The sequence below is a fragment of the Schistocerca serialis genome, chromosome 3 (assembly GCF_023864345.2).
Source record: "Schistocerca serialis cubense isolate TAMUIC-IGC-003099 chromosome 3, iqSchSeri2.2, whole genome shotgun sequence".
Classification (NCBI taxonomy): domain Eukaryota; kingdom Metazoa; phylum Arthropoda; class Insecta; order Orthoptera; family Acrididae; genus Schistocerca; species Schistocerca serialis.
Window position 1 is genome coordinate 858,529,538 of NC_064640.1, and position 16,602 is coordinate 858,546,139.

At 48.1% G+C, this 16,602-nt stretch overlaps 1 non-coding gene across 1 annotated transcript; it reads right to left on the reverse strand.

The window, feature by feature from the left end:
* Window positions 1-16,073: 16,073 nt before the first annotated feature.
* Trnat-ugu (transfer RNA threonine (anticodon UGU)) lies at window positions 16,074-16,147 on the reverse strand. The gene has a single exon. It is a non-coding gene; the product is annotated as a tRNA-Thr (tRNA).
* Between the last annotated feature and the right edge of the window lie 455 nt (window positions 16,148-16,602).

The following is a 16,602-nucleotide window of genomic DNA, read 5'->3' on the forward strand; positions in this document are numbered from 1 at the left end:
GCGTCATTTGGACCGCAGCTGCAACACGGCGAACGGAAACCCGAGGCCGCTGTTGGATCACCTGCTGCACTAGCTGCGCGTTGCCCTCTGTGGTTGCCGTACGCGGTCGCCCTACCTTTCCAGCACGTTCATCCGTCACGTTCCCAGTCCGTTGAAATTTTTCAAACTGATCCTTTATTGTATCGCTTTTCGGTCCTTTGGTTACATTAAACCTCCGTTGAAAACTTCGTCTTGTTGCAACAACACTGTGTTCTAGGCGGTGGAATTCCAACACCAGAAAAATCCTCTGTTCTAAGGAATAAACCATGTTGTCTACAGCACACTTGCACGTTGTGAACAGCACACGCTTACAGCAGAAAGACGACGTACAGAATGGCGCACCCACAGACTGCATTGTCTTCTATATCTTTCACATCACTTGCAGCGCCATCTGTTGTTGAAAATTGTAACTACTGTAATTTCGAAAGTTTGTCCGCCTGAAAATGTACTGTTGTCCCAAGCATATTGCAAGAAACGGTGTATTTCTATCGCTGATCGTTTAGTTTTTATTGCCGTTTAAAATATACCGGTCATTTTTGAAACACCCTGTAATCATAGCATTTCACATAAGGATAACGTGGAATACTTTGTCTGTATTGGACATGGTCTTGGTGATAAGATGTTCCGTCCTGCTGTGAATTAGCAGAGATACTCCACTAATATGCAAATTTATGTATATGTTATTCTGAAATAGAAGGTGCCCAGACATAGCATAGTAGTTGCTTCGTCTTTGAGCCTCGTCTCACTGATTCGGAGTAGGTCCCATCTGATGTCCTGCAATTTGTGCTCCAAACATCCAAGAGGTCCTACAAGTCTCATGGTGAGAATATTGTATGCTACAGCGTAGGAAGTTTTGTCCAAGCTGTTCCTATTTCCTTTCTGAGCATTTCTTTGCTTAATTGGTTTCTTGATTTTTTTGGCCCCTGAGTCCATGGGGCAGGCTGATATTTCAGAGCGAGATTCTCCCACACTGCTTGCCAGCGGTTTGGTTGATTTAAAGTTCAACATTTTTCTTTCTGGGTAGGGTATGGACGATATCTTGTCATTCTGGTCCAGTGTGGGTTGAGAAGAGATGGAGGGTTGCGTAGGAAATAATAGAGATTAGGATGGATTAGTCTTACCGGGCGTGCTCCCCTGAGGATATGCAGGTTAGGAAGAACAAGTGCTCGCTTAGAGTAGGGTCACCATCCCTGAGATGATCCAGCACCATCAGGATCGTGAGAGAGAACCACCTATTATCACAGCCGTCACACTCTACCCCAATAATTCTCACAAGAAGTTGTTATAACGTAGAGGCGACATTCGTATGAAACCATCAAGCCCTAAATTTTCTTCAGTATAGAATCTTTTTCTTTTATGGACAAAGCATCGGAAGTGGTAGTATTGTTATCTTTACGAGTGAATGATTTTTGTCGGTCTTTTAGTATTTACAAACTGAATGAAAGTTTTCTTTAAGGTTGACTTCTAAACAGTCTGCGTGGTGTCTGTTTGTTCTATATCGTGTCTCCCTACCACTTTCGCGCAACGACGCTCTGAGCGTGTTTTTTAGGGAATTGACTAGTTTGAACCTGGGACCTGTTGCTGGTAAGGAGACGCCAGACCACACATGACATGTAGAATTCAGAAGAGTTCAGTGAGACTAGCGATGGTATAACCAAATACTTAATGATTTCAGCGTCAGCTCCACTGCACTCTCTGTAAAAGAATCTTAATACTAACTAAATTTAGTGGAAGGGGTTCAAGGCTTTCCTATTTTTAGTTAGCTGGTAAAATAACGTCGAAAAAGCAGTTAAGTTTATCATTGGAAATTTTGTTCTACTCACAAAACATCGTTTATAAATTGCACTATTGACAAAAGGAAATGTTTTAATACAAGATGGTAAAAACCAACTGCGTTCAACAAAAATGTGAACGAATATTCCCTGAATGGGTTTCCAAGTTCTACAATGAATCGAAGGATGACCTATGCCATATCACATCTATAATCTAGGTTTAAATTAAGTTTCACAAGAGAGAAAACTATCAAAATGGTCTACCGTGACCCTCAATTATCTTTAATTACTTATCTAACTTGTCGTAAATTACAGTGGCTGATGTTGCTTCTCAATAACTATATAACAGAAAAATCATCGCGTTTCAGATTTTTACTACAAGTGGCAAATGTGAACGCCATGAGCTTTAATTGACGATCGACACTAGTATTACGTAAAGGGGATGTAACAGATGAGACTTCTGCCGTTCTGAGTGAAGCCTTATGCACTCAAAAATGCGGCATCACGTGCGTCCATTACCTTGTCGGTGTTCGTCAGGGGGCGGCGGCCGGCGCAGCTCCGTCCAGCTCGCCCTCTCGGAAGCAACTCTCCTCCTAACTTCTCCTTACTACAATTTACCGATGTTGGTTTAAAAAAAACTATCTGGCTGTGTTTTCATCTGACCAATCAGGGTCTCAATGTTAACCTCAAGCTCTGCCTACAAAAATTCTGTCTATCCAATGAGAAACCTTATACTTTTCGTGGTGGGGCAATGTTTTTTTAAAGTTTGCAACGTAACAGAGACGCGAAAAAGTCTCACGCTAAAACTTGCAGCTGGTGTGGTCCTTTTAGCGTTATTGTAAGATCTATGCTGTTCTTCTGGAGGGCTCTATCTTTTAACATGGGCTGGGGGGTGGTCCTAACGTAACAGAGACGCGAAAAAGGTCTCACGCTAAAACTTGCGGGTGGTGTAGCCCTTTTTGTGTTATCGTAAGATCCATACTGTTCTTCTGGAGGGCTCTAGCTTTTAACATGGGCTGGGGGGTGGTCCTAACGTAACAGAGACGCGAAAAAGTCTCACGCTAAAACTTGCAGGTGGTGTGGTCCTAGCAGTTAGCTGGCGACGTGGGTGTCCGTCCGTCTCTTATCATAGGGCCTTCTCGCTTAACACGGTTCTGCTCTCGGCTTCTGTTCTCCTTTCTCCCCTCGGAACTCCGTCTGTCTCACGGTGGGAAGGTATGACATGCATTTAGGCATTCTTGTGTTAGTCTGTGATATTCCATTTGCTCACTCGTTACTCGTATTACTTTGGTTAATTTAATGTCACGATTTATTCGGAGCTATGTGACATACTACCTGATTTGCTTATCATGTCAGGGTTTTCATGGAAGGTGTTGGATTTGCCTGACACCTTACAGACTTACTCTTGCCGGTAGTGTCAGCGTTCTGTGTCGCTTGTTCCAGATTCTGGTGACAACTGTTTCTTCTTTCTTGTTACCTTGTTTAATTTTCTCCAGTCTTTTTTGAGCACATTTTTTCGGTACGGCCATATGGTCCACGTGCACAGAGGTCTTTCTTGATTTGGAATTTTATATCACTCGTAGCTTACAAAGTCCCCGTGTGGTTGTTCACGTTTTGCAATCACTGCTGTGTTGTTATCAAAAATGGTTCAAATGGCTCTGAGCACTATGGGACTTAACTTCCGAGGTCATCAGTCCCCTAGAACTTAGAACTATGTAAACCTAACTAACCTAAGGACATCACACACATCCATGCCCGAGGCAGGATTCGAACCTGCGACCGTAGCGGTCACGCGGTTCCAGACTGTAGCGCCTAGAACCGCTCGGCCACTCCGGCCGGCTGTGTTGTTATCCTTTCTTTTTTTACTGTATTGTTATTTTAAAACCTGTACAACAGGCAGGCTGTCAGCAGCACACTACGCTGCTCTTCAGCCATAGAAGACACAAGCAGCAAAAACAGGGAGAAGACACATAAGTCACAGAGCGGTGGGCAATAAAACAGGAGACACATAGAGACAATCACGGAGCCGTTCACACTCGTCGATAATCCACACTGCTAGCTGATGAGACGACGCACAACCACTGAAGATGATGATGGCACTGGTGAACGATGGAGGGGACGGTGAACACTAAACACTAAACACTAAACACACAAAACACTGATGGCGGCGACCTCCGGCGCGCGAATGTCCACGTAACGTGTGCGAGTCCGGGGACCTGCCAAGAGGGGTAGAAGGGGGAGGTGGGGGAGAGGAGAAAAAAAGGATGCCAATGGCAGAGGAGTCGGGGGCAGGAGGAGAGGAACAGGGGAGGGGAGGCCCGGGGGAGGAGGGGGGGAGAAAAGGAGGAGGGAGGGAAAAGGGAGAGGAGGGAGGGAGGGTGCCCGGAGGAATAAGTACAGGAGGAGGGCGGGAGGATCAAAGCTGGTAGGAGGGGTAGATGGAAGGGAGGAGGGCATCATCAGGGAGGGGGAGCTGGCGGAAGCCACCTTGGGAGAGGGTAAGGAGGGTGGAGAGATGGAGACCGGGTGGGACGTGCGAATATAGGCGCGGCAGCGGGCGGGGGTGGGAGAGGATCGGGGAGACGAGCGGGTGAGGACGATCGAGTTTGCGGGAGGTGTACAGGATCCGTATCTTCTCAAGGAAAAGGAGGAGATGGGGGAAGGGGATGAGATCGTAGAGGATCCGCGTGGGGGAGGGGAGACGGATGCGATAGGTGAGGCGGAGAGCATGGCGTTCAAGGATTTGGAGGGATTTATAAAAGGTAGGGGGAGCGGAGATCCATGCTGGATGGGCATAACAAAGGATGGGGCGGATGAGGGATTTATAGGTGTGGAGGATGGTGGAGGGGTCCAGACCCCACGTACGGCCGGAAAGGAGCTTGAGGAGACGGAGGCGGGAACGGGCCTTGGCTTGGATTGTCTGGAGATGAGGAGTCCAGGAGAGGCGACGGTCGAGGGTGACGCCAAGGTACTTAAGGGTGGGAGTGAGGGCGATGGGACGGCCATAGACGGTGAGATAGAAATCAAGGAGGCGGAAGGAAGGGGTGGTTTTGCCTACAATGATCGCCTGAGTTTTGGAAGGATTGACCTTGAGCAACCACTGGTTGCACCAAGCGGTGAACTGGTCAAGATGGGATTGGAGAAGGCGTTGGGAGCGCTGTAGGGTGGGGGCAAGGGCAAGGAAGGTGGTGTCATCGGCAAACTGGAGAAGGTGGACGGGGGGTGACGGCGGCGGCATGTCCGCCGTGTACAACAGGTACAGAAGGGGAGAGAGGACGGAGCCTTGGGGTACACCGGCGGAGGGGAAAAAGGTGTAGGAATCGGTGTTATGGATGGTGACATAGGAAGGACGGCGGGAGAGAAAGGAGCCGATCAGACGGACGTAGTTGACGGGAAGGGCGAAGGTTTGGAGCTTGAAGAGGAGACCGGAATGCCATACGCGGTCATATGCACGTTCGAGGTCCAGGGAGAGGAAGATTGCGGAGCGACGGGAATTAAGCTGTTCGGAAAGGAGATGAGTGAGGTGAAGGAGAAGGTCGTCGGAAGAGAAGGACGGCCGAAAGCCACACTGGGTGACGGGAAGGAGGCGGTGCTGGCGGAGATGCTGGTGGATGCGACGGGTGAGGATAGATTCCAGGACCTTGCTGAAGACCGAGGTAAGGCTGATGGGACAGTAGGAAGAGACGGCGGACGGCGGTTTGCCAGGTTTAAGGAACATGAGGATATGGGAGGTTTTCCACAGGTCGGGGTAGTAACCGGTGGACAGGACTACATTGTAGAGCCTGGCCAGGGTGGAGAGGAAAGAGACAGGAGCTTCACGAAGGTGACGGTAGGTGACACGATCATGACCAGGAGCGGTGTTGCGTTTTGTGCGGAGTGTATGAATGAGATCCTGTGTAGTGATAGGGGCATTGAGTTCCGTGTGTGCTATGTTGTCCAAGTACTGAAAACCAGGAGCGAGGGGAGGGACAGAGGTGTCAGTTCGATCGCGGATATCCGGGAAGAGGGAGTAATCGAACTGGGGATCGTCGGGGATGGAGAAGACATCGGAGAGGTAGGAGGCAAAGTGATTGGCCTTACTAAGGGTGTCAGGGAAGGGGTGATCATCGTGGAGAAGAGGATAGTAGGGGGAGGGTTTAGTTCCGGTAAGGCGACGGAAGGCCGTCCAGAACTTGGACGAGTTGATTGGTAGGGTTGCATTTAAACGGGTGCATGTCTGTCGCCAGTCCCGGCGTTTCTTAGCCGCGAGCAAATTACGAACGTGTCGCTGGAGTTGCCGGTGGCGTCGTAGTGTGTCCGGGTCACGCGTGCGGAGGAAGGCACGGTAGAGACGACGGGATTCACAGAGGAGGAGAACGGCCTGTGGGGGTAAGGTAGGACGGTGGGGGTGGATGGCGACAGTAGGAACGTGGGCCTCCACGGCCTCAGACAAGGTCTGCTGGAGAAAGGAGGTGGCATGGGTGACATCGTCAGGGTGGTGGTAGGTGAGAGGGTGGCTATCGACCTGGGTGGAAAGGGTATCCCAGTAGGCATTCCAGTCGGCTCGGGAATAGTCGTGGACATACTTAGGAGGAGGGTCAGTACGAGGGTCGGGGCGAGGGCGACGACCGTCTGAAACGGTGAGGAGGACAGGGAGATGGTCGCTACCAATAGGCTCCAGGACATCCACCGTTATGCGGCCAAGGAGGTTGGGGGAGGAGAGGATAACATCAGGAGTGGAGTTGGATTCAGGACGGGTATGCCGGGGGATGGGGACGAGGTCACCTTGAAGGGTGGAGAGGAACCGATGCCATCGCCGTAACTGGGCGGCGGAACGACTATGGATGTTGAGGTCGACGGCGATCACGTAGGAGGAAAAGGTACGATCGACATGGGAGAGGAAGTCGAAGGGAATAGGAGCGTTGGGGCGGACATAGATGGTGGCGCAGGTAACGGTAAGGCCGGGGAAGAAGAGACTAAGTATCAGGTGTTCGGTGGGGTCGGGAAGGAGAGGTTGGAGCCGAACGGGGATCTGGCGGTGGTGCCCAATGGCAACTCCGCCACGCGCAATCGGGAGGGGATTATCGGAGCGGTGGAGGAGGTAGGGCGAAGTGTGGACTGTGTGGTGGGGTTGCAGGAAGGTTTCATTGAGGAGGAAGGCATCCACGCGGTTGGTGGCAAGGGCGTGCAGGAACAGGTTTTTGTTGGCGGGAAGGGAGCGTATGTTGTTGAAAAGGATACGTTGCTGTCGCACCATGACTGGGATTTAAACGAGGGTGTCAAGACGGGAGAAGGTGAAATGGGCCTGGTTGTTGGAGTAGGTGGCATACATCTTGAGTTGGAAGATGGAACGGGCAGCAAGGGAGATCTGCTGGAGGGTGTGAGGGCGCTGAAAGGGATGAACATTCTGGAGGACGATGGTGAGGAACCGGATGATGTCCTCAGCGGTGGGTGGGGGACGAAGGGAACTGCCAGGAGGGGTGGGGGCGTCCAGAGAACGGACAGGTACGGTGAGTTCAGGAGTGGTTGGAGGGGGTCGGGCTTTACACTTTTGGGAGTAGGTGGGATGAGGGAGATTGCAGGTATTACAGGAGGGAGGGGATTGGAGGTTAGGGCACTGCCGGAGGAAGTGCGCCTGCCGACAATGCGGGCAGGTGGGGGCCTCGCGGCACTCAGCTGTGGGGTGCGCATTATAGCGCAGACACCTCTAGCAGCGCAGGGATTGAGGAGGGGAACGGGAAGGGTCGACCTTGTACCGCTGGTGGAAGAGGAGGGCACCCTCCTTCAGGAGACGGTCAATGGAGGGGGCGTCCTCAGAGAAAACCCGCATAAGGCGGGTGGGGCCGGCCGAGTTGAAAATGCGGCGGACCGCCCGCACCTCCAGCGTGGGATGGGCCTGGAGCTCCGCCAACACCTCCTCCTCCGTGATCGACGGACTGAGCCGCGTGATCACGGCGGTGAGGGTCGGCGGGCGACGCGGGGGTTGGGGTTGGCGGGTAGGAGATGGAGAAGGAGCAGGGGTAAGGGAGGCGTTGGGACCAAAACGGGTGATGGGGAGACGGGAGAGGATGTCAGTATGGAGGGTTGGGCTGGGGGAGGAGATGAGAACAGAATCTCGGCGAGGAGTGAGGAGGGAGATGGGGGCACCAGGACAATGCTGGCGAAGGAAGAGGGTGAGGTTCCGGGCTTCAAGGAGAGAGGGATCAGGACGGGAGAGGAGGTAGCGGTAGGAGGAAGGGGGAGAGGAGGAGGATGAGGGGGCAGGGACAGGCGGGGAGACTTCCATGGCATCATGGGTGGGGGAAGGAGGACGAGGCGCAGCCTTTTTGGAAGCAGAGGAAGCAGGGGTGCCACCGGGGCGCTTGACGGCGGTGGAGGAGGTGTGGGGGATGGGAACAATGGGAATGTGGCGGGGAGGGGCAGGTCCCGGGGCCGGAGTCGGCGCTGGAGATGGTGACGGTGACGGTGAAGGCGACGGCGACGATGACGATGACGGTGGCAGTGGCGTCGGTGATGGCGAAGGTGACGGGGAGAGCTGGGCGTGAGCAGTGGCCCGACGGGCCACCACCCGAGCCGGAGCTGCAGTGACAGGCTGGGGGAGTGGGGGGAAGGGATCAGAACTAGAGGAGCGGGAGGAAGAAGCGGGAGAGGGGGCGACAAAGATAGAGGGTGAAGGGAGAGTGAGGAGAGGCGGAATGGAAGGAGGGGGGTGGGACTGGGCACACCAAGTTATAGTGGTGGAGGCGGCGGAAGGGGAGGTATAGACAATGGCGGTGGTGGTAGTAGTGACAGTGGTGGTGGGGGCGGACATGACAGGAGAGAGAAACAAGAACGAACAGAACGAAGAGGAGAGGACAGAAACTGGGGACAGACAAAGACGAAGACGGATGAAGACGAAGACGGCCGTAGACCAGGGTCAGGACGGCGGCGATGGTGGCGACCAGGCGGCACCGGATGGCGGCGGCGGCGAGCCCCGGCAGGCGGCGACGGCGGCGGCGGCGATCAGCAGGCGGCGGCGGCGGCGGCGGCGGCGGCGGCGGCGAGCACCGGCAGGCGGCGACCAGGCGGGGGCGGCTAGCCCCGGCAGGCGGCGACGGCGGCGGCGGCTGCGAGGACCGGAAGGCGGCGACCAAGCGGCGGCGGCGGCGGCGGCGAGCACCGGCAGGCAGTATGGACGGAAAGCAGACGACACGGCAGGGATCTTCCACGTCGAAGGCGCACCCTGAGAGTAGCCCAGGCAGTGAAACTCTTCGATGAAGAAGAGAGGGAATCCAACCCTCGAATCGGTTATCCTTTCATTGGTGTTCCCGTATTATGGGGATGGAGCCAATGACAACGTTCTTAAGAAAAATATTTTCACAGTCTATAACGATCAAAAGGTATGTTACCTACTCATAACGTTAAAAATACAGGGTGTCCAGAAAAGGACTCCCTGATTTCAAAATTAAATATCTCGAAAAGAAAGATCGATAGAGGAATGCAGTAAAAGGTATGTTTATTGTGAAGGCTGTAAGAAGTTTATACAGCAGTTTGAAATAATAGTTACAAAAGCTGCTAACAGATGGCGCTGTAATCGCCATACGTAATGCCTAGCATTAATAGTGATCCGAAGCCCAGAGCGATCAGTTCCACTATTGAAACGTGAAAGGATGTTAGCGTACCGAAGGAAGAGATTAAAACCATGTACTCCATTGAACAACGCGTTTTTCTGGTGCTAGAGTACCACAGGTTAGAAGAGAGTCCTACGGCAACAAGGCGAAGTTTTCAAGCACGATTTAATGCTCCAAAAGGACCCGATGCGAAAACCATTCGTTCGCTCTTCGCAAAATTTCAACGAACAGGCAGCGTAACTGATGATCTAGTGGGGCATGTTGGCCGCAAGCAAACCGTAGTTACGCCTGAAAATATCGCCACAGTTTCTGGAATTATTCAGCGAAATCCAATGTCATCTGTTCGTAGAATTGCATCTGAGACTGGTTTGAAGCGTTCCAGCACGCAGAAAATACTGAGAAAGAGCCTACACATCTTTCCATTCAAAATTCAAACGCACCAGGCCATACCCGTACGAGCTGTGCAACAAAGGGTTGCCTTTGCTAATCTGATGCTCACAACGATTGATAGTGAAGGATTTGATGTTGGCTGCATCTGGTTTACAGATGAAGCACACTTCCACCTGAATGGATACGTGAATAAGCAGAACTGGAGATTTTGGGGTTCCGAAAAGCCATATTGCTGTAAAGCGAAACCCCTGATTCTCCTAAAGTTACTGTGTGGGCTGCAGTATGCAGCAGAGGCATTATTGGCCCTCTTTTCATTCGAGAAACGGTCACTGGTGCATGTTATGTTGCAATTTTGGAACAATTTGTCGCCGCACAGCAAGCGTTAGAGGATCGACCAGGTACTGAATGGTTTATGCAAGATGGAGCCCGACCACATCGGACCGAACAAGTGTTTCGCTTTCTTGAGGAATACTTCGGGAATCGAGTCATTGCTTTGGAATACCCGAAATTTATTGGTGCAGGCATGGATTGGCCTCCATATTCGCCGGATTTGACTCCCTGTGACTTTTATTTGTGGGGCACAATGAAAGACATGGTCTACCCGAAGTATCCCGCCACGCTGGACGAGCTTGAATCGTCGATCTCTGTGGCATGTGAATCCATTTCGGTTGAGACACTACGGAATGTGATGGAGAATTTCATTCGTCGTTTGCGCCACCTCTGTAGTGCCAATGGTGAACATTTTGAAAACATTGTAATGTGATTGTTTGCTAAGATTGTTTTCATACGATTATTTCACTTATGTATGCTGGTATGAGCTGTACAGCGTACAGCGCCATCTGTTAGCAGCTTTTGTAGCTATTACTTCAAACTGCTGAATAAACTTCTTACAGCTTTCACAATAAACATACCGTTTACTGCATTCCTCTATCGATCTTTGTTTTCGACATATTTAATTTTGAAATCAGGGAGCCCTTTTCTGGACACACTGTATAACCACTGGAATGCTACAAACATTTGAATCCCGCCTGGTGAATGAACTTTTCAGTTTTCACAAAGCTTAAGACAGAAAAAGTAATTGTTAGAGTTACTGATTTCATATATTTAGTTTGTAGTTTGTGCAAATGGATATTATTAATAACTACAGTCCAGTCCCTAAACCTAATTATAGATTGGGGATAAAAATCTGTGTCATATATCTCTGACATTCCAGCTCTCAGCACGTGCATCGTTGATATGCAAGCTGTTGTCACTTTCAAGTCCGCCCAAGGAACACACTGGCTGTGATCTTCCTGCTGATAGTATAACTGAATCCTGAAAAGAATGTACAATAAGTTTGGCAGCTCTGTGACCGACGAGTTACATCCTGGATTGCAGAGAATTATTCTGCTAAATTCATTTGACTTTTCGAGTCATTTCACTCGAAAAATCTTGGTGATTTGCACTTCTGGTGTGACATAGGTTATCAATTTATGAGTTTGAGTCCTGGAATGTCATTCCATTTGGTAATTGCAGCTCATCTCGTCTTTCACATTGCAGTTTATCTGCCCTAGCCTAGAGATGGATACGGCAGCCCTTTGCTAGCTCAAAGAAAACATGTTTGCCAGTGGAGTGAACGTTACTCTTTCTCACGGTTGCAATCTCGTTGAAGGCTAGATTCCTAGCCTTTCAGCTACAGCGCTACAAGTAGCCACATCGAAAATCAATAAGGGAATCTAAAGGGAAAGTCTCCATTAAAAGACATCTTGATGATTTCAGTATCTCACAGCATGAGGGCGAAAAATTTATGACACTGCACAATTAATAACGCTTTTTATCCACTTCTGCTGACATACTTGTTTTAATGAACAGTTTCTTTTATAAAATGCCACATTTCTATACTATTTCAGTGTGATACAGGACAGAAAGCAAACACAGACTATTTCTAAGTCCAAAGTGAGTAATATCTTCGCAATTCATGCAGAAATAGGCATGGATTTGTTACAGATACTTTATGTTTTATTAAAGTAGACTTTCGTCATTGGATTATCTCGTTACATTGTATTTCATATGTATTAGTACAGTGGATATTTTAACAGCGTTTTACATTACTTTATTGAACACAATAACAAATATCTGAGAAAGATTAATCATCAGTATATTCTCTCACATCATCTAAAACTGTCTGGCAGTGCTTAGGCTTTTTACTAATTCGACACCTGTAGAAATTGCCGGACCTGAGTTTAAGATGTCGTCAAACCGGGTTGGTTCAAATGGCTCTGAGCACTATGGGACTTAACATCTGAGGTCATTAGTCCGCTACAACTTAGAACTACTTAAACCTAACTAACCTAAGGACATCACACACATCCATGCCCGAGGCAGGATTCGAACCTGCGAGCGTTACGGTCGCGTGGTTCCAGACTGAAGCGCCTAGAACAGGAAACCGGATTGGAAGTGCGTCCAGAAACAAAAGTTTCTTAACAGTGCTGTGATAAGGAGCGAAAAAGGTAAACATTTTGATGGCAGAAAATTAGAAGAATAAGTGTGTGAGTGATGACTTTCCACACGAACTCCTGGAGAGTTTCCTTTTTGTGAAAGCAGTAAAGTGTCTTATCGTGCAGGAGCAACATGCGATGCAGTTTTGTCGGTAGTTAGCCTCACACTGGGACTGAAAGGTGTCTCAGTTGTTGGCAACATACACCATCTGCAATGGACACGTCTCTGGACAGGATTTCGTAGTGCACAACATCCGTTTCAAGCCACCAGATGCAAAATATTATGTTCATACAGACCTTTACTCCGGTATATGTCTTTTGTTTCTATTCAGCTATAAATTTATTCTTAAAAAGTTAACGTAAAGGCGTCGTAATTCGCCACGAGTAACTATATGACATAAGAAGGCTCAATGAGCGAACTGATAATATTCAAGCAAAACTGCAGTGATAGTCATCCTTTAGATTTTTGTTGCTTTGAATTAGAGCATGGGGTATTCCTACACCCAAATTCTGAACTTTGCCTACTGAATGCAAATGGTGCACGGTGGTTAAATAGTCGCAGATATAATCTCCTCCCTTCTTCCTAATTCCAGTTATTGTCCACAATAAGCAAAGTCTTTTATGAAAAATTTGAGGGGAGCGAAGATTGCAATAAACTTCCTAGTTTACTTAGCTTTTCTTGTAGAGTTGGCTCCAGTTCTTCTTGTTTAGTGGTCTGATTCTTGAAGCTGAAATTCTCACAGTTTAGGTCCTCATGGTTGAATTGATCCAAAGCGAGGGGAAAGATCCACCGTGGTATAACAATCATGTACGAAAGGTACTACGGAAACAAAGAAAGCTTCATCATAGGTTTAAGAGTAGTCGAATCATAGCTGATAAGGAAAAGCTGAACGAAGCGAAAAAGAGCGTAAAGAGAGCAATGAGAGAAGCATTCAACGAATTCGAACATAAAACATTGGCAAACAATCTAAACAAGAACCCTAAAAAGTTTTGGTCATATGTAAAATCGGTAAGCGGATCTAAATCCCCTATTCAGTCACTCGTTGACCACGATGGCACCGAAACAGAGGACGACCGAAGAAAGGCAGAAATACTGAATTCAGTGTTCCGAAACTGTTTCACTGCGGAAAATCGTAACACGGTCCCTAACTTCAGCCGTCGCACGGACGCCAAAATGGAAAATATTGAAATAAACGATATCGGAATTGAAAAACAACTGCTATCACTTAGTAGCGGAAAAGCATCCGGACCAGACGAGATACCCTTAAGATTCTACAGTGATTATGCTAAAGAACTTGCCCCCTTTCTATCAGCAATTTATCGTAGATCGCTGGAAGAACGTAAAGTACCTAGCGACTGGAAGAAAGCGCAGGTCGTTCCCATTTTCAAGAAGGGTCATAAATCAGATGCGAATAATTATAGGCCTATTTCGCTTACGTCAATCTGTTGTAGAATAATGGAACATGTTTTGTGTTCTCGTATTATGACGTTCTTAGATAATACAAATCTCCTTCATCATAACCAACATGGATTCCGCAAACAGAGATCATGTGAAACTCAGCTCGCCCTATTTGCCCAAGAAATTCACAGTGCCGTAGACACTGGCGAGCAGATTGATGCCGTATTCCTGGACTTCAGGGAGGCATTTGATACGGTTCCGCACTTACGTTTAGTGAAAAAAATACGAGCTTACGGAATATTGGACCAGGTTTGTGATTGGATTCAGGATTTCCTAGAAGAAAGAACACAACATGTCATTCTTAACGGTTCAAAATCTGCAGATGTAGAGGTACTTTCGGGAGTACCGCAGGGAAGCGTGATAGGACCTTTATTGTTTACAATATACATAAATGACTTAGTTGACAACATCGGTAGCTCCGTGAGGCTATTTGCAGATGACACGGTTGTCTACAAGAAAGTAGCAACATCAGAAGACTCGTACGTACTCCAGGAGGACCTGCAGAGGATTAATGCATGGTGCGACAGCTGGCAGCTTTCCCTAAACGTAGATAAATGTAATATAATGCCCATACATAGGGGCAGAAATCCATTCCAGTACGATTATGCCATAGGTGGTAAATCATTGGAAGCGGTAACGACCGTAAAATACTTAGGAGTTACTATCCGGAGCGATCTGAAGTGGAATGATCACATAAAACAAATAGTGGGAAAAGCAGGCGCCAGGTTGAGATTCATAGGAAGAATTCTAAGAAAATGTGACTCATCGACGAAAGAAGTAGCTTACAAAACGCTTGTTCGTCCGATTCTTGAGTATTGCTCATCAGTATGGGACCCTTACCAGGTTGGATTAATAGAAGAGATAGACATGATCCAGCGAAAAGCAGCGCGATTCGTCATGGGGACATTTAGTCAGCGCGAGAGCGTTACGGAGATGCTGAACAAGCTCCAGTGGCGGACACTTCAAGAAAGGCGTTACGCAATACGGAGAGGTTTATTATCGAAATTACGAGAGAGCACATTCCGGGAAGAGATGGGCAACATATTACTACCGCCCACATATATCTCGCGTAATGATCACAACGAAAAGATCCGAGAAATTAGAGCAAATACGGAGACTTACAAGCAGTCGTTCTTCCCACGCACAATTCGTGAATGGAACAGGGAAGGGGGGATCAGATAGTGGTACAATAAGTACCCTCCGCCACACACCGTAAGGTGGCTCGCGGAGTATAGATGTAGATGTAGATGTAGAAATAATTTTGAAGATTGTTGTTGCAAAATTTTTGTTGTTACGTTAATATATTTTGTCACATTTTAGTACATCATACAGTCTTTTGAATTTTCGCATTAAGAAATCCGGAATTACATTGTTCGCCCAAAATACAAAAATACGTCCAATCACATCAGAGGCATGCTTACTACCACCTCACTCTGCGGTAATAACCATATTCCAAAAGGTTTACAATCTTTCTTGATAAAAGGGGAGGGGTTGTTTAGGGGAAGAGACCAAACAGCGAGGTCATCGGTCTCATCGGGTTATGGAAGGATGGGGAAGGAAGTCGGCCGTGTCCTTTCAAAGGAACCATCCCAGCATTTGCCTGGAGCGGTATAGGGAAATCACGGAAAACCTAAATCAGAATGGCCGGACGCGGGATTCAACTGCCGTCTTCCTGAATGGCCGGCCGGGTTGGCCGAGCGGTTCTAGGCGCTACAGTCTGGAACCGCGCGACCGCTACGGTCGCAGGTTCGAATCCTGCCTCAGGCGTGGATGTGTGTGATGTCCTCAGGTTAGTTAGGTTTAAGTAGTTCTAAGTTCTAGGGGACTGATGACCTAGCAGTTGAGTCCCATAATGCTCAGAGCCATTTTTTTTTCTCCCGACTGTGAGTTCAGTGTGCTAACCATTGCGCCATGTCACTCGGTCTCTTGACAAATCTATTTATATTAATTTCGATTATTATTTCATAAATGAATCCAGAAATAAACATAGTACATAGTACTAATTTGAGTAATTAATAACATAAATTTTAAGTGTGCCAAATAATTCATGATTTCAAATGTTTCTAAAAAAATAATTTTAACTTTACTTATCGTCGTCGAAAATAAAGTAATTAAATTACAATGAAATGAACACTTTTTTTTTTTTTTTTTTGCTCTATATTGGTCGATGAATTTGTTCGTGGCGAACGTCCGATGACACCCGTTCAGGTTCTTTGTTGATTCGTTCACTCAGTTTTTTATTACAGAGGGTAGCTAACCATCTGACCGAGCACGCGGAGCTACCGTGCCGGCACCCTTAGCTGCTTACAGGCGTTGACATACGTCAACGGGGACCGATGAAAATGTGTGCCCCGACCGGGACTCGAACCCAGGATCTTCTGCTTACATGGCAGACGCTCTACCCATCTGAGCCACCGAGGACACAGAGGATAGCGCGACTGCAGGGATTTATCTCTCGCACGCCTCCCACGAAACCCACATTCTTAACGTATTGTCCCGCACTATATTCGTAGTGCCCCCGCCCATTACACTCATTACTCGCGGCGCGCTCCCGATTCCCGTAAGAGTTCGGGCACTGTTTGTGCATTCGCACAGAAGAAGAAGATGGCCAAGTGGCCGGTGAGCCTTAACTATATATATATACTAAGATGGTATCTGTTCTCTCCGACATGTCTGAAAGAACAGATACCATCTTAGTATAAATAAAGTAATTCATTTCCAAAAAATTTAGCTTGAAATATATTGTGTGTAAAATTATAAGAAAGTTTTCAGAAAAGCAACTGAGATAATACTGACCTGTCCAAAATTCTAAAAATAGTACTGTTATCGACAACTACTGTTGAGGAAAAGTAATTCTAGAGGAGGATGTTCCGTTA